Consider the following 26,379-nt stretch of genomic DNA (forward strand, 5'->3'; position numbering starts at 1 on the left):
TTTGGAAATAATGCTGATTTTTAGAAACATAGCCTATTTAATATCTTTTGAGAGATGCCCTTTATATTAGCATATGTGCAGCTATAGGCATTGTGATTAGGAAGTGGTATTTTGTTTTCGTGGTTTGAATAATACAGTGTCACATAAAGTAACATATGATTTATTTATACTCTAATTAGACACAGTTAAACAAATTATTGGGTCTAACTAAACTGCAAAAAAAAAAGAAAAAACCTGCTTTAGGAGAAAAGGCACTGTAATATTTGGTATTTTATACAACAACATCTCTTTGTAGGGTAAAAAGAAAATAGTCCATAAAAGCTATGAAGTCATGTAGAATGTGATTCTGAGAATGGATCTCTACAAGACAGTAAGCTGGGAAATGATTAAACAATAAGTGTTACAGTGTTCAGCTTTTAATTATTGGCATTTTATTTTATTGTTTTGCAGGGAACATTGTTTATTGGAAAGAAATGGTACATAAAGACAGCAAGGAGGAAAGAGCTTGCATACAATGCTCTGCCCATCTGAGTGGTATTCAACGAGAGCCCAATAGGTTAGTAATCAGTGCTGCTTTAGAAAAGAACAGAAGTATAAGATGGGATAGGTGAAAGCCTATTATAAAATTTCACCAGAGCCAACTCAGTACCGTTGGCAGATATTTAGCTTTCTTTTGCTGAATTACTTCAGAAAGTGATTTCTACCACTTAACATACAAATGTTCTGTTCCTTACTGGTGCTGAGCAGTAAGCTGGCAGAGCTTCTAGATCTCGTAATAGTAGCAATAGTAATCTATCCTGAAACAAATGATTGTCAGATCAAGCAGTATCTGTTCAAAATACTTGATTTTATAAAACTATTGTTATATGTAAGGAACCACGTGTTGTCTCAATTTTCAATCACTTGGGATATATTTGCATTTCAGTAATTATAAGGCCTTTACAGAACTACTTAGCTTGAGCTTCACAGTTTGACCTAAGTAGTCCTGTGATAAAGATGTTTTATTTGATAGCATCTCTGTAAAACAATTTTAATGATTCTTTCTGACTTCTGGCCGTCTGTCCCATTTAATGTGTGATTACTTTAAAGAATTGCTTGGAACCAGAAGGGCACCTTGTGACAGTTTTTAGCTTCCAGTTTGCCAAAAGTGATCAGTGTGTGCCCATTTTGCTGAGTTTTAGCTTAAGAGATGGTTGGGCTATTCACTGTTGGCAGTAAAAATAATTAAACCTTCATCAGATGCCTTAGGAAAGAATGAAAAAGAGCAACTTGTATGTTGCATCTCAAGAATGGTTTAGCTTTCAATATATTGTAAAAGAAAAGTTAAAAACTTAATTAATATGTAACTTCATTCTTATTAGAGAAGGACCTTAGTCTCGAAGTTGAGAGCTTTTGCCTATCTGCTGAATTCATAATGAAGCAATCGGGGGGAAGCAGGGGGAAGCTGAAAGGCCTACTCTGCTAGGCCTACTCAGCTAGGACTGGATCTCATTTGAAAACTACCTCAGGTTCTGACCTGCAGTACCTGTCCAGAAAACTTTGCAGTGAACTGGAAATAAACATTTGTGAAACACAACTGTACTGTTCCTTTCTGGCAGAAGAGTAAAATAATATGAAAGCTGGATATGGTAAAAACAAAGGCCTCTGGTACATATTAGTAATAGAAATAGGTATAGCTGTAATAAAAATATACAAGAGATTCTAGCATTTCAGGTAAACAGATCAATGTGGGAATGGCAAGAAAATAGTGAAAATTGTGAAAAGCACAATTTTCAAATTGGACATGTGAAAAAGTCAGAACTTCATTCCCTGATATTTGCCTCAATATTTGGTTGGCTTTATTTCTAAGGGATTTAGTTTTCCAAGGCTCAAGCCTGTTGCTAAGCTTAGAATTGTTTTTTCATAGTTCCTCATTTAAACGATGTGTTCACTCTGCTGTTAATTATCTGTATTTCTTGGGCTGAGAGGTAGTAGTACATGTAAATTTTGTTGCCCTACTAAGTGATTATCAGTTAGCAGTAATAAAAATTCAAAAGCTAGTTGAAGCCTTGAATTTAATTAGTTTGATATTCATTTGAATTTGGCAAATTCTTTTTTGACAGGGAAAAAATGGTGAATTATTTTTCACAGTTACATCTAAGACAGTGTCTTTGTTTTCTTTTGTTTTAATTAGAATTATGCTTGGTATTACCCAGTGGGCTTCTCTGACAAGATTTGGAGTATGTAGGTTTTTGAAAGAGAGAGATCTGAATAAGTTGTTCTAAACTTTGTTTGAGGAGGTGCCATCTGTCTCTAAGGGACTAATTATGAGCTTTGCTGTATGCATAGCCTAATAGTGTCATGGAGAGGAAGGGATGTCAGTCAGGTAGGCCAGTGAAATTTCCCTCCATAAGTTTGCATTCAACTTGCTTCTGAGACCAAATTGTTCAGCTCTGTGCCCATTTTCTGTGGCTGTCACCTGTTATGTACTGCACAGTGCAAAAGCATATTTTATAGAGGGAAGGCTGCACACTGGTGTAAAATTGTACAAAATGGGGAATAATTTGTCCACGTATGTTTCACATTTCCTTTGCTCTTTTTCACCTTCATTTGCCAAAGGAGATTTAAAAAAAAATGCACTACTTCAATGTGAAATTAAGGTTTAGATAAGGAAGGATTTAAACAGAGGTTTACCCTCCTCCACATAGTTTTTCCTGAAGGAGTCTCTCACTGTATGCCTCTTAAATTGATATGAAAGTGGTGGTGTTTTGTTTTTTTTTTTTTTTTGGATGCAGCTGGAGCTGGGAAGAATCCCTCTGAGTCTGCTGGCAGTGGTTTTTAGACATAGACCAAAGATCTTTAAGGGAAAAGCAGCTATTTCTATTTTTTTTCTTTGTGGGCTTTTTTTCCCCCCCCTCCTCTGCCGCAGGAAGCCAGCATTTTTATGTTGAGGAAAGGTGACTCTAAATGAACTGGGAAAGCAGACCACAGTTGCATCTCTTATTTTATTACTGGAGAGCAACTAAATCTTACATAAATAAGAATGGTATGAGAACCTGTGTAAGGGCAAAAGGTGAAACCACATCTTGATAGTGCCAACAGAATAGACCGCTCTTCTTGTTGTAAGGCTTGGTTTTAAGTACTGTGGTATGTAAAGTCTGTAAGAATGATTTAATGATTAAATAGGAGATGAAATGCAGACACGTGATTCTTGTATCTGATTCTTGCAGCTGGGATTATACCTTGTGAGATGCTAAACTTGGGGAGGCAAAAGAATTATCTCTAATTGGTAACAAAATTTAAAACTTGTGATACTGAACTGACTGTGACTCAGCAGAAGGATAATTGTGAGGATCCTGTAAGGACTCCAGGGCTCCTCATTGCATAGTTCAGCTTTAGCATGGAGTATGGGTCACTTTTCACAGCTGGGAACCCAGCCGTGAATATAATGAAATACTGAACAAATATTTTGGAAGTTTTAAGCGCCTCAGAAAAACTTGAAACATGAAACCTAGATGCTGTAGAACTGAGTTTTCTGAAGCATTAATATACAATTTAGAATAAAATGGATCATAAATAACTGATTTTGACCATTCTAGGTCTAGTGCTGAAGATTTTTGGAACTGCTGTGCAAAACCAACATGGAATATTTTTCCTCTGAGGTCTTCCCACGCTTGCATACTGCTGTTATAGAAAAAGGCTGTTGAACTCTTGCTGTCTGTACTTTTAGTTTGCCTGTAATGCTGTGTGTTCTTCAGATGTATATCATTGAGTTCTTATGAAGTGGATGAGAGAGTAGTGTTTAGCAAGGTTGGTTTGCTGGGTTTATTACTTAAACCCTCTATAAATGTCAGTATTGTACTGGGGACAGGAGGGAGTTGCTGAAGTGCCAGCTGCTCAGCATGAAACTCTTGGGAGATAGGATTTACAGTACTGACCTGAGTCCATGTAACCTCTCTGAATTCTAGATTGCCGAAGTGGTATGTTGTCAGCGTAAAATAGTACTCGGCTATCAGGATGCCAGCAGCAATGAAGATGTACTGCATGTGTCTCATGAATAGTAAATTCCCATGCAAAGTTGAGATAGAAAGCTTCACATGCATCAGTCATGTTTACTCTTCTTGTAGCTATCTCCTGGTGCCACATGTAAACATTTCAAAATAAGCTTCCAAAGGTTAAACTGCATAAAATAAGAGCTTTGTCTCCAATGCTAGTTTAGAGAAGTTAATGTGATGTGTGGTGCATACTCCCTTATTGGTTGATCTCAAATGACATTGCCTGAGGATTCAAAAATTAAAGACCCACTTAGGTATTTTATTCTAAATTGCTTTTGCATTGCTTTCTGTCCTGCCCCTCAGAAAGTTCCAAAGTCATTTAAAATGGCAGAATTGATATTTGCTACTAGTAGACTTACTGGTTACATCTGTACAGTTAAATTAAATGTGCTTTGGACCATTCTCAGGCAAAACCCATGTTTATTTTATGAAACTGCTTTACCCTCTATCACAAGGGACAGGTAGGCAACATGCAAGCTGTCCTGTTTTTTCCAGGAAACATCCTTGTTAGCCACTGTGTCCACAACCAGGGAATTGTTTAGGGGAGTGTAATTTTTGAGACTTAAAAATGCAACAGTCTAAACAAGTATGTTTCAATGCCCCTTACAGTATGCCTTCTCTTTCCAGGCACTGCTTAACTTGCTACCATGAATGTACATTTGGATAAGGTTCATTTCACTTTAACTGTTTTTAAAAACTAGGAATCTAGTCTAAGATACTGGGCAAGAGCTGATAGAGAAATCATTAGATAATCCTTCCTATCCTAACCTCTGTCTGAATTATCCACTGCATGAATGAAACATGCATAAGGCCGAACAGTGCACAAGTAGATGACATCAACCCTTTCAATTATGTGCACTACCTTGGAGGAGATATCTGTACAGGAAAAAAAATTAGTCTGAAGAAGTCAGAAGTATGTAATAGAACTGTGAGGTGTGGGCTTAGAAAAAGTGGTAAAAGTTGTATGTATGTAAGGTCAGTTAGAGAAAAGCACAAAGTTAAAACAAAGAAGCATAGCTGCAGAGTATTGGAGAAGGAGCCTCTAATAAAAAGTGAGGAGGTGACAGATCCTGGAGGACAAATGGCAATGGAAAAACAAAATAAGGTGTTATTGTTGCGTTTAGGGAAGGCCAAAGTAAATGGAAGTGAGCAGACCAGAGTTTTAAACAAGAAGAAAATCTTGAGTAATCTGAGAGCTGGTTTAGTAAAATTTAGCCATCTAAAAGGATGAATCCCTCCAATTTAAAAATCTTGTATTTGGAGCACTTTGGAAAAAAAATCTCACCTGAGTCCTTGCTATGTAGCAAGCACATTGCAATTAAATTTTAGTCTGCTAGATTCATATTCTGGCAGATACCGGAGTCCTTGTCTCATTGTATAATTAGACAGTAAAACAGAAATGTTCCTTTCTAATAGATATATACAGCAATAAGGATATTTTAAAATTCCTGTCAAATCACTCCATGTAAATTACCTAATCAAATACCATAGCTACATAATGTCATGTTAAAAACAGCTGAATTACACCATTACAGAAATCAACTGGCCCTGTTCCAGATTACAGGGTTTTATAATTACAATGTTTCTTGATCAACCCATTCCACTTCCTGCTGTCACATATCTCTGGAATTGCTACATATATTTACCACTGTATATGTTTCCATCCTCTTAAAAATGTATGTTTTTCAAGTATTTTTTCCTAGAAATCCTTTTTTGGTGAATGCTGATGCTGACATGTTGGGTATATACTACTTAGTGTAATGGCAAAATGGAGGTTCTGTAGAGTACCCTCCTGCCCCATCACCACTATATGTATGCATGTATATAAATCCACAATAGTGGACAGTGATGAAGTTTGCCAGGAAATGCAGACCAGAAAAACCTGAATGTTGAGGCCCCCTTCATCTTAGAAGATGCTCTGAGGCCTTGACCTAAGCTAGTGCCAAGTGATGTAAGAATGCTGTGGTTATGCAAGATTTTAAAGGAAATTAGATTAAATGTGGTACTCACCAGGAAGCTACTCTTTAAATACTTAGGGATTTGACAAACCAAAATGCTACAGTGCAGTTAAATCTCATCTGAATCACATCAGTATCAGTAAGAAATGAATGTGTATTGGTTCCCTTGAAATAGAAATACCTGGTGTCTTACGTCTTTTGCAAGAGAAAAATGATAAAGATGAAAGATCTTTATGCATGGAATAAAAGGGGATGAGTAAAGCAGACTTCTGGTAACAGCTGGAAGGCAGTTAGCACTCAAGTGAGTTTCTACCCAAGATGCAAACATATCAGTGGATCTGACTCCATTAGGCTAGGGTTCTGAAAACCACTTTTTAAAAACTCAAGTGCTCTAGGTATGTTAGTAGAAAAACAACCAACAACCCACCAAAACATAGACTCATAGAATAGTTAGAGTTGGATTAAGATAATCTAATTCCAACCAAATCATCTACTTCCAACCAGATCATCTTTTCCAACCTAAAAGACTGTATGACTATAGGCTTTACCTAATAGCACAACTTGAAGGTATAACAACATAGGCTAACATTATGTAAGCAGTTTTTGGTTGTGACACTTCTTCAAATTCAGTGCTTTTGAAACTGACTGGACATTCTAGGAAGGCAAGTATATCTTATTTAACTTTCCTAGTAAAGTATTTAAATATAATAAAGTTGACTTGTTTCTTATGAAAGCATTATCATAAAATGAAATGATCTTTTATATATGCTTCTTTAATTCTAAACAGTAAATTTGATCAAATTTCTGTGAGATTTAACATGCTTAGAGTCAGGTCAGAAGTAGAGAAACAAGTTTTTACACCATCACAGCCTCTTTATAAAATAGTTTTTCTTTTCAGCTTCAAATCATTTTTCTCAAATAAAAGGCTTTGTGCTATTTGAAAATGAACTGTTCTCAGTAACAAAACTGTTACTATCTGCATAAGCCAAAGTTCTGAGCTCTCTCTGGCCCTCGACATGTGTTTCCACTGTTCATTCACAACTTTCCTTCTTTCCTGCCTAAAAATCATTTACGGCTGACATGAACCAGTTAATAGCAACTCAGAAGACAAAGGAGTATTGGTCAGGAAAGGAATTAAATCTAAGACCTACTCAATTTCCAGCTAAATGGTTCTTTTTTTTTTTTTTTTTTTTTGATATTTTCAAGTTCATTCCCAACCAAGAGTAGAGACTACACAAGAACCCAAAAGAAAGTACCAGGGAAAGCTGGCAGAAAATCTATGAGCCTGGTTCACTGGCTGTGAACATAACACTGACCCAGTTTAGTGCCAGAATAATTATGCCCTCTTGTATGGAAAACTTAAGGAAGGAAAAGAATGGCTCACACAGGAGACAAATCTGTTTAGACAATGCAGTGCAAGTTTCCTTATCTGAAGGCAACCAGGTAAGAAGATGCATCTGTGGCTTGGCCTGAGTAAGGCTGACCAGGAAAATTGCCATAAAACATTTTTTTTCCACAGGAATATGGGAAAGGACCACCTCAGTCACCATCTGTTCTTTCAAAGTAACAAATCACTGTGCATCTTCATGGAAACTTGCTGATTTACTGACATCAGAATGTTTTGCACAGACCATTTTCATTTCAGCAAAGCTGAGGTAGGGCTGTGGCAGAATCCTGCTGGGTTTCTAGCTGGCTCCCTTGCCTCAGCCTTTGGCAAGATGCCTGGCAGATTGACAAGCAATAGAGTGCCTGACAAGCTAGGGTTTTCTGGCACCTGTGCTCATCACTCCTTGGTAGGTGAAACTTGAAGGCTTTTTAAGAGTCATGATTCCAAGGCAGCTTGGTGGAGTGCTTCAGACTGGGGGCTTGCTTTCCTTTTCAAACTGTGGCATAGGAATATAACCACCATGAATGGTGATTATTTTTAAATAGCTCTGCAAAAAGACATGCAGGAAAAAAAATAAATAAAATGTAAGTATAAGGTGAAGGGGAAACATTTCAGGTGAAAACACTTTTTGTTTCTTGGCTTGAGAGGAAAATAAATATATGCTATTTTTATTGAATTAAAATATTTATTTGGCATTGCTATTGCTTAATAGCAAAGTCCAAAGATAAAATTGCAGTATATTACCACAGTAATAACACTGTCTTAATGGGCTTCTGTGTGTTTTTTGCCAAGTAATTAAAAATTAGATGTTTCAAATCTTATCACATATGGATTGGGAAATTCATATGTGAGGTAGATCAAATGAAATGCCGAAGATCTGTACTTTGACATTTGCCCTGTCTGATAGTTCTTATTACCAGGTTGTCCTGTTTTGGCTAATTGTGTTGAAAGTGGGAAAAAGTAACACACTGCAAGGGTTTGACAAACTGCTCAGTAATAAAATGTTAGCCTGACTTCTGAACTAAAACTATTGCATCCTCAAATAACTTGTCAGTGGTTACAGATGAATCTAGGAGAAGTGGCAAAATATTAATTGGGCTCTACTCATGGGGGTTGTACCACCTAGTCTGCTGAACACTAAAATTTCTGATATCAGTGACTTAATTCAGAATTGGATTTAGTCCTTTTGCAGAAAGAATATATCTCATCTTTAAAAACACAACCGCCTACCACCAACAACTTGCACCCCCATTCATCCACAGTAGCATTACTGTTCTGTGGTGTCACATTTTTGCCATTGACATTTCCAGTGTTTGAGGTCCCATCTCCAATAAAGACTTACAGAACAGAGAGAATGTGATTTTTTTTCTTCAGAGCTAGAAACTCCCTGCAGTACTTCTTTCCTATCTTGAAGCTGCACTGGACTTGCTCTCTTTTGTTTCACTCCTTCAATTGAAATGTAAATGGATTCTGTGCTTTTTTTTTTTTTTTTCCAAAAAGGGATTTGATTCAGGTAGATCTCTCCTCTCAATTTTATATATGCCTGAAATATTTGCTTTAAGAGAATGAAATAAATTTATAGTGCCATATTGTAAATGTCTTCAAACTCTGCTACCTTTCATCACATTTTTATTAGCTACCTGCTATTTTGCTGAGCACATGATTTCATTTCTTAATGTCAAGCAGGAAGTGGCTATGAGCGTGATCTCACACTGTTGAACGAAAGATGTTTCTTTTCAATATCATTCTGCAATTTTTATCCTATCTAGAATGTATATCATACAAACCCCTCTTGATTACTGTTATAACTTTTTTCTTTCTTCTCCTAAAGATTTCCAGGTCTGGCTTCTTATCTTGACTTGGAGCTCTACTGAAATTTCCTGTAGTATTTTAAGCATATATCTTTCAATTCAGTATAAATTGGCAGTGCTGCTGCAGTCACCATGCATGTATCTTTCCTTTCTTCTGCCTTGGGCTGCTCCTACTTCCAGAATGTATTTCTATACCCTTTTCTGTCTATAGGAATCCATCCTTTCTATAGACTTTGTTCTGGAAGTTAAGTAGTTCTGTCAGTTTCCTGATTAGACCAGGTCTCGCAGGCAGCAATTTACTTCATGTTTCTTCTTAGATTCATATATTTGAGTTCCTTCTTTCTTGTTTATGTTCTTTGCATTCTTAGAGAAAGAATGGAAGGATCCCAGTGCAATGTGTCACTGTCTTCTAAATTATCTTTTTTACCACCTTTTTTTTTTTTTTTTCTACTTGCTAGCCATGGCCTTATTATTTCGTTCTGGTTCAATAACAGTTATCCATCAGTGTCTTCTCCCTGAATAATGTGAGTTTCCTTTTTATCCTTTTAAACCCTTTTATTCTGTTTCAGATCCTGTATGTGTGGTATCTACTGTGATCAGCTAATACATGTTGTCTTTATTGAAATAAGTAGATTTTTTTCAATGCAGAAAGCTTAAAATAAAAACAAACAAACATACAAAAAAAAAAAAAACACCAAAAAGATATTCAAGCTATATTTTCTTTAACCTGCATTTGTAATTATGTCCTTATTCTATCAGCCATATTTTCATCCAACAAAATGGGAGGTTTTGTATAAAATGCATTTAATTGCAAATTGCTGCTTCCCGTAGTATTAGCAGCATCTCTGTAGTGCTGCTACAAAAATAATTTCTGTGTGAGAAGCAAATTTTTACTGTCCTTTGTGCTATTGGATCATTAAAAAGTATTTCAGATGAACTGAGGGTCGAAAGAGAAGTTCGATTTAGCTTGATTAAAAGCAGGATTACATCAGAAATCAGTAAAACCAGCATATGTGGCATATGCAGCCAGGAGCAACAGCTAATGTATGTTTTATGCTAACTTCAGTGATACTGTGGGAATATTGCATTTCAGGGTAACCAGACAAAATCTGGCAGGTATGTCTTATATTCTAGGAATGGAGTAGAAGACATTATATAGGCATGTCCCCGTAAGGGCTCTGATTAAAATAGGAAGTTAAAGCCTCAGGCAGCATAGTTAAAGTGTACTTCTCTTACCTGATCTGCCAGCCCATAACTGGCTGCCTTTTAAGCTGTACCTCAACAGGGATTTCAGTTATTTTCACCACAGCCAAGTGATCAGCATGAAGACTAGAATCTAACCCTGTACCATATTGTTCTTGGATTACTTACTGCTCAGTGATCATCATACTTTTTTCCATTCCCTTGGGAACTACTTCCCACTGTTAATGGTTCGTTACAATTGTCTTGAAAGCCATGGAATCTACAGGATCATCTGGTTCAATTATTTCTCTGGCTGTTTCTGCACAGGCATTGCTGGCTGCCTTTTCATTAGGTTTCCCATTTTTAGCGTTGCCCTTCAAGCACAAAGTTCGCTCTAAGGCATATCCGATAGTCATTTATTTTGATTCCTAACATATGTATGTGGAGGCTTTCTTGAAGGGCTAGGAGATCCCTGATTGTGATGGTAGAGCTAGCACAACAAACAGTTTTTCTAAGCTTTCTTTATGTTACTCCACTGGAATGAGTGTGTGGGATTTTTTTTCTTCTATACTATCTTTCTGAGCTCCTGCTCCCCACCTTGTCCAGGGCTGGGGACAGATCTTGCAACACAAATTGCAAACACATCCTGTCTCTGCAGCAAAGAGACTAGTGAGCTTGTGATGTTCCTTTTGACACACAGCAGTAGGACGTGCCATTGTATATCTAAAAGTCATAGTCTGAGGCGTTTGTGTTGGGGGGTTTTGGCATTGTTTTAGCCAGTGGAAGTATATGTGTTTAATAAAATTTATTTTAAATTGTAGTCTGAGTGTTATTACTCTTTGTGGCAATTGCAACAGGAATCTATTGTTATCTAAGTTGATTTCTGCTGAAATGTTAGATAGAAGCATAATTGCATAATCCATGTAATTGCATGTTGCCCTCTCATATGTATTCAGATCTGATTAAAATAATATCTTCTGCCATCCTGTTTGTGTATTTGTAAAGGTCAAACGTGTTAATTAGGCTTGACTATTCAGCTGCAGGATAAAGAGGACTTTTTATAGCAGCAGTAATGTGATACACACGGAAGTCTTGCTACTTCCAAAATGACACCTACTGGTCTCTAGGGTCACAGGCACATTTTTTTTCTTATCTACCTAGTTGTAAGTCATGGTGCCCAATCTAGTTGAGTCAGTGGATAAGGTGTGAACCTGACTGAGAAGCTGTGGTGTTGCCTTGACAATGCTCAATATTGAAATGCTGTTAGTCTTGAGTCAGTTATCTTTTTTTGATCTTTACACTCATGTTGCATTTGGAACAATTACTGCAATAGTTATATGGGGAAGTATATATAATTTCCTTTATCTAACCCCCTCTGAACAAGCGCAACATGGGTCACAATACAGTAAGTGCAGTATATTTGAATGCTATTGCTGTTTTCTCTGGGTCCTGCAGAGGACCCAGGTACTAACCAGATGCAACTGGTTAGTACCCTGGCAGAGTAGCACTTGGACATGTAACCTGCTAATATTCACAGAAATGCCAGAATGGTGTGTGAGGTGTGTTTTAAGTAACTTTAACAAATACCTTTTATGTTCCAGAGAAGTCAGAAGGACACATTTTTTCTTTGAGAAGCTTAGTATCATAAATATATTCTATGTATTTCATGTGGACTTATGCATCTAGATATAAAGAAACTGTATTGACAGTGGCCTTCTGATACCACATGAGGTTTTCAAAGTTTTACTCTAAGCTACATCCCTGTTTTGATGTGGAAACTGGATGAACTGGAAATGTGAAGTCCTGCAAGATATCAAACATGATTCAACAGAGTCTTTGATTCGGTGCTGGTCCTGATGAGGTCTGAATTTTTCATTTCCAGATTTATAACAGGTTCCCTATTTTAAATAATTTTGTAAATAATTTCTTTCTGTAAAAAAAGGCAAAAGTTAGTGCAGTGCTGCTTACAATTTTGTACAGTCTTCTCTGTTATCTGTTCATGCTTTTCTTTAAATCAGAAGCCCCTTTGGCACTGCTGCTCTTTGTACCTTTTTGTATCTTCCAAGCAGTCTGGTCAGAAGCTTCCCGAATTAGGTCAAGGTTGATTGCTACTTTAGAAAGGATGCGAAACACTTAAGCAGACTGGCTTTTTTACTGAAGGTGAACTTCTAAGGGCTCAGTAGCACAAATCCAAGGGGCCTTTAGATGTGTTCTTAGTGGCTCTTGCATAACTAGAATCGATCAGCAGCTACCAGCAGCTAGATAATGTGTGTGAAATGAGTTGGTGTTTTCATCCTGTTTTCTCTGTCTTGCAGTCACCTCCTCCTTTTAATCAATAATGTTGATGTTATTAGCAGTCTCTGGAAGGGCCAAGAATACAACAATATTGAAAGTATGTGGGTGAGGTGATAAAGGCTGAATGGTGGATTACATAGGTATTCCGAGGCAAGTTTTGGTTGTACTGTTAAACACCTCTGACCTTGGTTATTCCATGAATGAATATATGCATTGATTTTTTTTTTAATTAATAAATGCTTTATTGAAAAAATAATTCAGAATTCTGACCTTAGTTCAGTCAAAATAGAACAGAATATTTACACTGAATTAATATGATACAACAGACAGACCCTTTCCATTTCTTTTTACTCTGTCCCCTTGTAGTCACAATTCCATGGCTCTCTGGGGAAAATAATTCAGACAGTTTGAAATAAATTCAGTCTGGCAGTCATTTCTTCCATCTTCACATCCAAAATTAATTAGAGCTAAGCAGAAATCTTCAAACTGAAATAAACTTTCCTACTTGGATAGTGATTTGGATCCATTCTTCTTTTTATACAGCACCTTTTACATTCTTCAGAGGTTACATGCCTGTTCTTTAATAGGCATGGTGGTGTAAAAATTGGGTGGATTTGTTTTCCACTCCCAGTAGCAGATTGTCTTTTGCATGGCTGCATTAGTGACAAACCACAAGCCGCTCGGTCACAAGCCCATGATTCCTACTTGAAGATATTTGCTGTCTCAGCCTAGTTTTAGGTTACATTAGCTTGACCCATGTTTATGTTTTCAGTAAATGAAAACATGAGATAAACATCTGTAGTTTAGAAACCACTTGCGTTACATGGAAACGAAGTCTAAACAATATATACTTTTCAATGCCACCTACTGGTATTACAGGTGTTAACTACCTACGTATGCCTATACATGGACATCTTTAGAGGAGCTTTGTGATGAAACAAAACCAATCAAAGCTTTATTAGCTACCCCTGCTTTCGCTGGTTATTTGTATTTTAATTATTATTTTGTAATTTAGTAGTGTTTTCTCTTATATATACAATTCTGGATTGTATAGCCTTGGATCTGATTTGGCAGGGCAATTGCAGTTGGTCAGTACAGTGGTATGATGCAGGTTGAAGTCCTCTGTTTAATGTCATTAAACTAGTAGTCATGGGATGAAATGGCAGAGGGCAGACAAATCAGGATGCTGATGGGACATTGTAGACATGTGCTCTAAACAGAGTTATTTTATGTCTACCTGCAGCAGGATGTTAGGGTCAATGCAGTTATTCTGTCTCTTAGAAGAATAGTTGGCCTGTTTTTGTTCTGTGGCCTGGTCAATCATATATGTATCCTGTCCAACACTTAAGACTACTTTAGGATAATTCTGAAAAGAATTCAATCCCTTTACTTCTCCTAAGAGAAAATCCTTATGAACTCACTGTCCACTAATTGCAGAAACCTTCTTGTACCATGAAAAGAATATTCTGTCATGACAACTGCTCCCTTAATTTTCCCCTGCTCAAGACAGGGACTATCTAGGCCCTTGACAAATTGATCATCAACTTTATGGGATTCGATCATAGTACAGCAAACCACGTGAAAACATTCAGTCATTAACATTTGGTTCCTGAAAGCTTGTGGGTTGTATTGCCTCTGTGTTTTTTGAAAGAAATTATCATGGTCCCATGTTTAGAAGCTCCCACTGTTTTCCTGTTTGTTGCTTTTCTTGTTGTTTTGTTTTGGTTTTGGTTTGTTTTTTCTTTTCTTGGGTTTATTTTGGTTTTGGTTTTTTTTTTTTTTTTTGCTTTTCTTTGAATGTTGGTAGATCATGGAAGGAGTACTTGAGCTGTCCTAAAGACCTGGTCTTTCCCTCTGCTGTTCTGTTAAGTGGAAAGAACTGATTCATGCTAACTTCAGTTTCAGTTTTGAATACTTATGAAGAGCAGTGGCTAATCTTTCCTATCTGTAATCTTTTGACTCTTCAGGATGTTACTTTATGCAGCCTAGCTTTTCCATTATCCACACTATTTCTATTCTACTAAAATTTCCTCTTACTACTTAGGGCTTGTTTTTTGGGTTTTTTTGGGTTTTTTTTGGGTTTTTTTTTTTTTTTAGCTAATATATGATATTTTTTCTTGTTTTTGAAGGAATCTTATTTGTTTCATGTTCCTTCTTTTTAACTTTTATTTAGTGTTGTAAGCAGTTTGCTGACAAAAGCAAGGGCTTTTCTTTGTTTTCCTGAATCCACAAGGTTGAAAACAAAGAGCAGTTAGCATATGTAAAGTTCAGCCCTTCTATGGATACAAATATTAGTCCATCGGGTAGGTTATTTTGGGTTTGGATAATAAATCCCATGAAAAATTGGATTTTTCATGAGAAGACTTCTCAGAAGTAGTTATTGTTATATATGTGTGTGTGTATGTAGTAGGTATTTTAATATTAGGAAAAAAAAGATGAACAGAGCACAAATCCAGAGCTGGCATTATAGGTAATGAAAAAAAAGGTAGAAAAGAAGAAATTCTAGGGATAAATGATAGTCCCTGCATATGGGATGCAGCAGTTTAGGCCTGAAGATGCTTTTGCAATCACTGTTTAAAGCAGAAGCTTGCCTTTGGCAAGGAAGAAAATTGGGTTATGGTTTTGAAAACATGCAAAATTTGATGCAATACCTAGACTGATTCTGTTCTCATTAGCATAGCTTTTGAGCCCTCAACTTACTTGGCCTCAATTACTGCCATACAATGCCAGTCTAGTGGCAGTTAAGCCTGAGCAGTATAAACTATAGTGAGAATGGATTTGCAAACTTGGGTTTTGTTTTCTTTTTTTTTTTAATGTATTTTTTTTTAAACCTTAAAATTTATGCAACAGTTTTCTTTTTTTTTTTTTTTTTAAAAAGGCAACTCTATATATCCCAAATGTTAAACCGTCACTAATTGAAAGGATTGAGCTGGCTCAGAAATGTTCATGGGCACAAAAGGTGATGATTCAAATGGCAAAGTTATGACAAGCCTCTTTTACCATTTTCTTACAGATACTCTCCTTAACGCCTGATGTTTAATAGCTGATCAAGTGGTTGTGCAGTCTCTGAACAAGATCCCACTGCTTCTGTAGGAGACAGCTTCCAGAAACTGCTTCTAGAAGAGCAACAGCTGCTTCCAAAGAGAAAGGTAAGCCTTCGTCACATGAAACACTATGTGCTTTCCTTGAAAGGTGTGAAATACAGCAAGATCCTGAGAGGTATTTGTCAGACTACAGAAACATCGCTCTCTTCTGGGAGCAGAAATACTGAGTGATTTGTTGTGGATGTTTTTCAAAAATGCAAACCAGGTGTTTTGAACTCTTTTATATTTATGGCTGTATTACTCTGAGGCTGCTAAGAGTTTTAATTTTGTGGTTACCCCACCTGCTGTTTCGTTATTAAAACCTTAGGTCTGATTAATCAAAAATATATTCTGCAGTCGGATCACACAAGTTCTATAAAATTTGTATGCATGAGTATACTGTGGAAGCTATGCTTGTCTGAAATAATTTTTAAAGTTTCTGATGTGTTTAAGTGTCTTATGAGAAAGCAGTATGGTAAAACAGGGATGTTGCACCTAGAATGTAGCTGTGAGAAACTTCGTTTCCTTTAATATGTGTGTATGAACACACATCCATGCACACATGCTAATAAAAAAGGAAGAATTTATGCCTCAAGTTATTTTCATGAACACTTAAACACTTACTTGGTAGTATACCAAAAGGGTATGGCTGACAAAATGGTAAAAATAATGGAAAACCTTGGCAAATTCAGTCCCCTACATCCTGTAGCTTAATGCTTGCAATTTCATGCCTTTAAGGGAAACTGCCATTGAGCCACTTGTTTTAAACCATGAATACTATATGATGAGGGTATTGATGAACATTCACACTTCACCTACCTGAACTGATGTAAAATGGTTCATTGATCTTCCACTGGTTCTCAATTTTGCTGAGCACTTTCCTCACAACAGAAAGTATGGTAAGAACTTCTCTTGCAATTTGTGTTTTCATGAAGCTCTTCCTTTGATATTATATTTGATATAAGTAAGTAATGAGTCCATTATTTCATGTAGTCTAGCAATAATTTGATTCTTCAGTCTATTCATAACTCTTACAGTGGAAATTATTCTTCCCTGTTTTATGTTTGTATGGAAGCTAACACCAGAACATTACTGTGTATCTGGGATTTTGCTCTCTATTGCCATTGTTCCTAGCTTGTATGGGAGCTCCGGTAGGTGAGCTCTGCAGCTCCTATCAGTTCTTTTCCCATAATGGTGCTGTGACATCCAGCAAGTATGATGAGGTAAAAAATGACAGCAGCTCTGCAAAACAAGTTTGAGTACAGTTATGTCCAGAGCTGAGAGGGACAGAAGCTAACAGCAGTGAGGCTCACACTGAGGACAGTTTTTGTGTTACTTTTTGAAATACAAACAAATATTAGCAGTAACAGAATAGGTGGGTAGTTGCTTCAGAGTAATATTGTCAGTGCAGCTTGAACACTAATTCACAGCTTTTCTTAGTCTATTAGACTTCAGACAGAATAAAAACAGCTTGTCTAATGTTTGGAACATCTCATAGAAACTGTTAATATTAATTCATGAGGAGTATGTTATAGGAGGTCTGTTAAATTTACAAAGCGTAATTTCCTGTCAGATGAATTATCATTTAAAGAAATAAAATGAACTCGTTTTTGGAAGCCCAGTCCTTAGCTGGCCTTTCTGGTTGCAAAGCAATTAGTTCCATGTATAGTGCATTTGCAGCATGAAAAAGCACTGTGAAATGGCAGAATATTGTGTAAAACTTAGTGACAGTGAATGAAATTTTTAAGAGGATGAAAAAGAATTGTTAAAAACAGAAGTGCAACTCACAAGATGTTATTCAAGTCTCATGTAACTTCATCCTGAAGCAGGTGAATTGGATCAAGGTACATATGTGTCAAAATTCTTCCTTAGTACTGAAGGCTGCGTGATATGACCATGTGAACATTTGCTCACAGCATATCATGAGTCAAGGGGAAGAGACCCCCAAAGGCAGGGCTTCTCACAGCTACTTCTTGCACAGCTGTTTCTCAGAACTCAGTGCTTTTCACAGCAGTCTGATCCAAGGTTACAGGGCTGGTGCTATTGCAGTGGTGACCTTGAACAGAAGTAATTAAACCGTTCTGAGAGAGCTTGCATAGTCTGTTGGTGCACTCAAGATGCCGATGTAAGCTAACAGCCAGTTTGTTCCTCCATGAGGACAGGAGGATGCTAGAACCCTTATTGCAGCAGCCATTAAGACTAGCCTTCAACTTTGTACTTATGTAGGGAAATTGGCTGGGTAAAATCTGGGACAACTGGAGGCTTATTTGGTCTGAACAAGAATCCCCTCTCCAACAGCTCTGGCCTTGTAACCGCTCTCATTTTTGTGCTGTTTAGCTCAAAGAGATAATAATTTTCTACGTTTGATCTAGCTAGTTAAAGACTAATACCAAGCTCCTGGAACAAGTCAGCCAGCTCCAGATGGCTAACCACATGTTCTGACAGTAGTACCATCAGAGGAAGATGCAGTGTGACAATGTATCTGGCCTCTAACCACTTTTCATATCCCAGTGCTATCTTTGGCAGCAAATGTGGCTAACTAGAAGTAAGCTTTAGGTATCAGAAGCCTAGTGCTGAGTATCAGCAACATTATTTAGCTTTTTAAGGGAAGGTTAAAATGGACATCGAGCTCTTTCTTTGAATTTTGTTGTACCAGTGAGTTATAGGCATCTTACATTGCCTGCCTTTCTCTCCTTTGCCCTCACAAGAGCAACTAATCTGAAGAATATAGACTATTTTAGCCTTTGGAACTCAAGTTCTTGGTCTCCTTTCTTACATCCTGTGAATGTGATAAGAAGAAATTTAATCTGAAGCTTGTAGCAATAATTTAGTGAATTAGGGAACTTGGAGGGTTTTGATCTTTTAAATAGCATTACAAAAATATTCTAAATAATGTAAAGGTATACCAGGTTGCTTTCAGGGGAGTGTGTCATGATGTGCACATGGTGCTTGGCCTGTGCAGAAAGAGGGTGTTATAGTTCAGCATGGAAACATCTTGTGTTGAAACTACGGTTCACCCTGGCACCAGTCATTTCTGTCGTATGCAAAGATCAGCTGTGAGATCAGGAATGAGATGTTGCTTGAAGGCTTGTGTTCTGTTACCTCATGTGGTGGTTAAGGCTCTGAACTTTCCCTGAGCAACTGTGTGCATCAGAGCAGGCAATGGGGTTGCTTTCATTTAAACTCTTTTCAGGAAGATCACAGGGAAAAATTGTTATTCATAATGCTCAGCGATTTATTTTCCTTTTTTTCAGTTGCAGGACCATCAGTAAAAACAAGGTTTTCCCTCCCACAGACACAGCTATCATCCTTTTAAAGATCTTGAAAATAAGCAAGGTTATTTTAGCTAACTTGAGGTATAAAAGCCTGTTTCTATTCACATCTTTCTAAAAAGTATGTAAAAATGATCTGGAAAATGTTATGCTAATTTTGTACTTATCCACACAGTAAGCAATAAAGCTTTCAGTCTAAGAAGCACAATTAGACTGTGAATGATTTTGGGGTGGTGTCATTTTGCCCCCCTGGCTAAACATAACCACTTGTATTTGAACTCCCAAGAAATACAACGTACATAAGAAAAAAGAAACAGCTGTTCTAGGAAATAAGTTTCAAAGGGGCAGCCTGATTGCTAAGGCTCATATAGAGAGAGGATGGGTTTTCCTATTGCTTCTTCTGACCCAAGCTCACTTGGTGATGTGATTTTTTTATGTCCTGAGGCAAGGAGTAAGAGAATGGAGAGATAAGTTAATCTTTTTAATTCAAAATCCAAGTGGATATTCATGCTGGGCAGTTGATCAACAGCGTATCTGCTGAACGGGGGATGAAGCTAGCATAAGATTAAAATCAAATTGTACCTTCCTATCTCTCATCTAGCCCTCAAAAGTCACTCCTGTACTTGGAACTTGGGTAGATATTTGTGCCTTTTAACTTCAGGTATCAAATATACTTAAGCTGGGGGTCTGCATTTTCTGTTTACTTAAGAGAAAGAGACAAGTTCCATGATTTATAATAGTCACTCGTCTTTTGGAATTATTATTTTTTAGCAATTTAGGCATTTAAGTCTGCTGCCTAAAGTTAGGGAAGTTGTCATCTTTCGACAATGCAGGCACACATCTTTCTTTAAAATCTAGAGCGCCTTCGTGTCCTATCAGAAAAACAGCTTTGCTATTTTGGCCCTGAAACGCTTTGGAGTTTTGAATACTGTGAGAAAGGATATGTTTAATTTGCATTTTTGTGAAGTGACATGAATTAATATGTCCTGGTAAAAATGACTACTACAGCTACTAGGTACATCATATATATAGTGTGAAACCAGTACAATCATCCTCATAACTCCAAATGGAAATCCTTCACATCTGATCAATTCCAACAAAACCAAAATGACTTCCTATCATTAGGGTTTCCGTTTTTTTGTTCTTAGTGTATTGGGTTTGCATGGCAAAGTTTTGGCATTGGGGGGTGGGTGGGTGGGAGGGGTGCTACAGGGGTGGCTTCTGTGAGAAACTTCTGGAAGCTTCCCCCTATGCCTGACATGGCCAATGCCAGCTGGCCCCAAGATGGACCCATTGCTGTCTGAAGCCAAGCCACACGGTGATGGTGGTAGTGCCTCTCTGATAATATATTAAAGAAGGGTAGAAAATGTTACTGTGCAACAGCAATTGCAGCTTGAGACAGGACTGAGAATAACTGAGACACACAACTCTGCAGGCACAAAGGTCAGTGAAGCAGGAGAGCAGGAGGTGTTCCAGGAGCCAGAGCAGAGATTCCCCTACAGCCTGTGATGCAGCCCATGGAGAGGCAGCTGTGCCCCTGCAGCCCATGGAGGTTAATGGGGGAGCAGATCTCCACCTGCAGCCCAGGGAGGACGCCATGCCAGAGCAGGGGGATGCCTGAAGGACGCTGTGACCCTGCACTGGATCAGGGTCCTGGCAGGACCTGTGGCCCCATGGACAGAGGAGCCCACAATGGAGCGGGTTTGCTGCAGGACTGGGGACCCAGCAGGGGACCCACGCAGGAGCAGTGTGTTCCTGAAGGACTGCACCCATGGAAGGGACCCACGCTGGAGCAATCTGTTCCTCCAGGACTGCACCCCATGGAAGGGACACAGAATGGAGCAGTTTGTTTCTGAAGGACTGCACCCCATGGAAGACACCCACACTAGAACAGTCTGTTCCTGAAGGACTGCATCCATGGAAGGGACCCACACAGGACCAGTCTGTTCCTGGAGGGCTGCACCCCATGGAAGGGACCCACACTGAAGCAGTCTGTTCCTGACAGACTGCACCCATGGAAGGGACCCACACTAGAGCAGTTTGTGAAGAACTGCAGCCTGTGGAAAGCACTCGTGTGGGAGAAGTTCATGAAGGACTTTCTCTCATAGGAGGAACCTCACACTGGACCAGGGCAAGCGTATGAGGAGTCTTCCCACTGAGGAGGAAAGAGTAGCAGAGGCAACTGATGAACTGACCACAACCCCCATTCTATGTCCTCCTATGCTGCTGGGGAGGGAGGAGGTAGAGAACTCAGGAGTAAAGTTAAGTCCAGGAAGAAGGAAGGGGCAATGGGAAAATGTTTTAAGATTTAGGTTTTATTTCTCATTATCCTAGTCTGATTTGATTGGTAATAAATTAAATTAATTTTCCCCAAGTCAAGTCTGTTTTGGCCAGGATGGTAACTGGTGAGTGATCTCCCTGTCCTTACCTCAACTCATGAGCTTTTCCTTACATTTTTCTCTCCCCTGTTCAGTTGAAGAGGGGAAGAGATAGAGTAGCTTTGGTGGGCACCCAGCATCAAACCAGGGTCAACTCACCACACTTAGAAGTTAAACTCCTGTTTTATCTCATATTGCTTTTATCTGAACTGAAGATCAAAGACGGGTATTTTGGCCTTGAGTTCCTAACTGGTGGGACAAGTTCTGTCTCTCTGAAGAAATTCTTCTCTACATGTTTTACAAGATCTTTGATGTGACCTGGAAATTATCACTTTGTACTTTTAGGCTCATCTGTGTTTTAAATCTTTGTGGAAGTAATATCCCCCCAAAAAAGATTACTTCATATGGAGATAGATAGACTTCATTCAGCTGGTTCTGGAGCTTCATTTTGTTTTGATAGTATAACACAAATGTGGTAGGGTGATCAGAACCACAGCAGTACTGCACAGGGGAAAAACTGGCATGACAGTGAGTAGAAAATAATTTATCAAGAATTAATGAGAAAATTGCATGGACTGCAGGGGATCACAGAGTATAAAATGCTGTTCTCCTTTTTTGGTCTTGCTTATCTCTTGAGTATAAAATGTGTAGTCTAAAAACTTGGGTTAAATACACTGATATGGGAAAAAATATCAATATTCATTATGTGGCAGTGACTTAGAGATTTGCAGAACAGTTAAGGCTGAAAGGGACCTTTGGAGATGATGTATTCTATCTTTTCTGCTGAAAACAGAGTCAGATTAATATCAGCTTAGAAAGTAATGAGTTGTTATTTCTTCCACTTCACATTCAATCTATTGCATTTACTTCTGGCTAAAAATGTGGGAATTATTAATACGGTTTCCCCTATGCTTCTCATCTATGTTCAAGGGCTGTACCACCTTTAGTGCAAAGAGACTTTGCGAAGTCAAAGGAAGCCCGAATTTGCACATCTTTCCAGCTGTCATTTCTAGTGACAGCGTGTGTGTGATGGTTGGTAATTTTTGTTGTAAGTTGCTGGGAATTCATGTATTCTTTATTTCTCTGAGACTCAACTTTGTCTTTGAAAAGCAAGATAATAACGTTTTTTCCTCACTTCCTTACCACTGTATTGCAGTGGTAAGGAGATGGATGATCATTCAACTATGTTTTATCTATCTTCAGTTTCCATAAGTCTTCTGCCACTGCCGCTCTGAGTGTTGTGCATGGTGGTGCAAAAATATGCTGTATATCAGGTATATCAGGTCTCTTACGTAACAATATGCAAGTGGTCCAGAGAGTGGGAATGAACAGCTAGTGGTAAGGGGAAAGGGTAGTTCTTAAGCTGCCAAGAAAAAGACACATGAAACTGTTCCCTTAGTATCAGTGAGGACAAAAACCTAGTACAGAAGTAACAGGATACGGTAGACTTTGATACAGTAGACTTTGATCAGTACAGTGTATCACTGCAGGAGTTTTCCCTGCTTTGCTGTCAGTCACAGGCTATGAATGTATTGATGTATAGCATGTGATTTAATCCATTACTCAGCCCTCTAACTGCAGCCATATACAAAACAGGCTCAGACTGTATTCCTTGTCTGAAAGATTACTGCCTGGAAGATGGATGCAAATACTGTTAGGAGAGGCAAGGCAAGTAAGTAGAGCAAATACAGTATGAAATTCTTAAATCTTCTGTCCTCTACTAAAAGTTTGCTCGTCCTGACTCAAATGCCTTTGTGTTGTAGGTTTCTGTGTGACATTACATGCATTTGTTATAGTCCGCAATGTGTGTATATAGGCAAAAGTTGTTAGATAAGGTGAACAATAACCCGAAGTCAGGAAAAGCTTAATGTGTTTGTTCAGCATAGTTTGGTCAGGAGTCTGGTGCGTGTGTGCTCACTCCCTATGAGAAGTTAAGAGTAGGAGGGAATACAGTGAAGTCACAGCAGAGAGTCCTGGCTATGATTAATAAGGCTTGGAACAAATAGAAAGAGCAAAAGAAAGCTGCTCGTGACAAGCCTGACACGAAGAGAGCAGAAAGAATTTCTCTACTGTAGGATGTGGTACACTTAGGAAACTGGTAAAAACTTGACAAATGAGAAAGAGAAGGGAGAGATAATACTATTGGGACTCTTGGCAGTGTGTATTTCCACAGGGGAAACAAAACACAACCATATGGATATTGAAGAGAACAAAAATAGCAAAGATTGGCATTCCAGACTGCAGGGAAAACTACCTGCTGTTAACACACACGTGCACACACACATGCACATACCCCCACCCCCACAAAAAAAACCCCTGCCTGTACATCATCTGTCTAATGACCGCATTGAAGCGTACAGATATTTGTAAATAAAGGATGTATTTGAATTGAAAATGTTCATTTACCTTCTTGGGAACCTTGATTTTTTTAACAGTGCTTCTCTCTCTGTAATACAGAAAGCGCCAGAGTCCCAGCAAAACAATATGGCCTTTTCAACAATACTAAAAGGAGCAAGAAAAGCCCTCAGAACTGAGCTAACAAGCCCCCACTGTTCTGCCAGTGTAAGAATTTATCATAGAGGTAGGAGATTGTTGGAAGACCAGTTACTTATAATCTTTGGCATTTTGGCAAGGTATATCTACTAAATGTGTTCCTTAAAATATTAGTCAGCTATATGTCCATGTTACCCTTGACATATTTTGAAATATAATGGAATATTTCCTTCATGAAAAAGGGGAAAGAGATGAAACAGCTAAAACATGAGACATGTTTTAGAGTGATTTTGCTGTTTAAACTCTACCCTTTGAAATTGGTATGAATAATGCAAAAAGGCAACACCCTGACAGTTACTTTAGGTTCTGCTTTTTTACATTGCTTTAGAGTCACTGATTATCTCCTGATAGAGAGAATCATTCCAGTAACTGTTGGTCAGCAATCTTCACTGTAAAACAATTTAAGTCCCAAGCTTGTACTGGTATAAAATGGTGCAAATTTCTTTTTCAATGCCATTAAGCAAAATTACACCATCAGAGGATTTTACAGATTATTGCATCTAAACCTGTATATTAAAGCCCTTAGATATTTCATCAATAGAAGATGACACTACATGGTATCAGAATGAATTGTTACATTTCTTTAAAAATTCTCAATTCTTTAAATGGATCATCTTATTTGTAACCACTGAGGACTTCATAATGCTGGGGTGGTGGGCCTATTGAAAAGAGATTTTTGCTAAAACCAGAAAAAAGGCTATCAAGAAAAAGGAGAAGAATACAAAATAAAATACTATAAAGTCAGTAAAGCTGTGGGGTTTTTTTTCTGTTTCTAAGGGAAGAAAATTCTGAAACAAACTAAAATTTAATACAGACAATTAAAAATTGCTTGGAGGAAAAAGGTGAGTTCATACTTTGAGAACAAACATATTGTTATTGATGAAATAAAATGGTATAATTGTTAGTGATAGTGTTCATGGATGCAGAAAGCTCCAGAGTTGCACTGTGTATACAAAGAAAAACAAGGCAGGTTTCGCAGATCCCTTGAAGATTAAGGCAAGTGTGGTAGTAATTTACAAAAACTTTCAAGCAAGATTGCAAATTAAAAAAATAGTTAAGGCTTATAACTCAAAACTGGAAATAGTCCAGTTAATATAAGGAACTAGTGCATCCCTGTGAAGTAGAGGGTAATCAAGTATAAGTGGAGGAATTATTAGCTGACCAGCATGGTGTTTTTCAGCATGGTTTGATCTTTTAGTAGAAGTTCAGTGGGGGACATGGAATTAGTTTTGACTCATTGCACAATTAAGTAGTCTTCAGATTTAGTGGTATTTTTATCTAGGTTGTTAGTATGGCTAGTTGCTGCTTAGGTGTTGCTGTGGCTGACACTGTTCATCATTATTGTTTGTTACCACCACATCAGAAAGCCCTGCTGTGCCTGACATAGTACAAAAGAGAACAGAGAGAGGTGATGTCTGTCCTGGAAATACAATTTATATAGTGAGAGGAGAGAAATGGGTTATTTTAGGATATGTAATGTACTATAATGAATCACATGGAAAAAGCCTGTTTCTTCTCATTAACCACAGAGGGATTCCACAGTGATGAGTTCTGCCATAGGATCTACATTGCTTTGAGTTAGGTGAGATGAGTATCCCCCAGGATGTCACAGTGATAGCCATGATAGGATGTCATGGCTCACTGGTGCTTAAATCTTTTGACAGCTTTATATATGTATATGTCATATGTATATGTGTTTGAGGTAAGACAGTTGCAGGCAATATAGCAGAGAAGGAGAATATAGCAGAGAATGGCTGGAAGGAGAATAGTAAAGATATTTAAAATAGTATTCTGGAAATGGAAGAGTGTCAGTGTAAAATGTCTAGGCTTTCTCCAAGTGAAACTGGCCACTGAAAGGAACTCTAGGCAGGCTCTGTCAGACTTCCGTGCACATTTACATGCATTACAGTTTATATGGTATACAGTTTATAGGAAATCGTGTGAGAGAAAGGGTTTTCCTTTACACAACTCTGCAGAAAAAGAGCAAGGCTGTAGATATAGATAATTTGTTTCATTCACTTTTAAAAGAATAGCTTTATGGGGTAGTCTTGAAAAGGTCTACTATAGAAGGTGCATCTAGGGAAGAATTTTTGGTCTGCAGGAAAAATGTAACTTACAGTATAAACAAATAGAATCTTTTTTGTCTTCCTCTATAGTATGGTATAGTTATGGTGCAGCAGGGTGTGACCTGAATAGTGTTACATTAATGCAACCTAAAGCACTTGCTTGCCTTTGTAATTCTAGAATACCTGAGTAAAAAAAAGCTTTTCGGGTGGATAGCGTAGAAGTTTCTACTAGCTTTCTTTCCCATAATTCCATTAATTCTCTAGGATATGCTGATTGCATTCCAGCTGATAAAACAGTAACTCTATTCCTCAATCATCTGAAAATCTGAAGTTAGATGTGCTACAGTTAAGGGTGAAAAC

General features: G+C 37.9%; 1 long non-coding RNA gene across 1 annotated transcript; it reads left to right on the forward strand.

The window, feature by feature from the left end:
- Positions 1 to 475: 475 nt before the first annotated feature.
- Positions 476 to 20,534, forward strand: LOC136011148 (uncharacterized). The gene is made up of 3 exons (XR_010611235.1): positions 476 to 556; positions 15,681 to 15,816; positions 20,458 to 20,534. It is a non-coding gene; the product is annotated as an uncharacterized LOC136011148 (long non-coding RNA).
- The last annotated feature ends 5,845 nt before the right edge of the window (positions 20,535 to 26,379 follow it).

This window comes from Lathamus discolor, chromosome 3, assembly GCF_037157495.1.
Source record: "Lathamus discolor isolate bLatDis1 chromosome 3, bLatDis1.hap1, whole genome shotgun sequence".
Classification (NCBI taxonomy): Eukaryota; Metazoa; Chordata; class Aves; order Psittaciformes; family Psittacidae; genus Lathamus; species Lathamus discolor.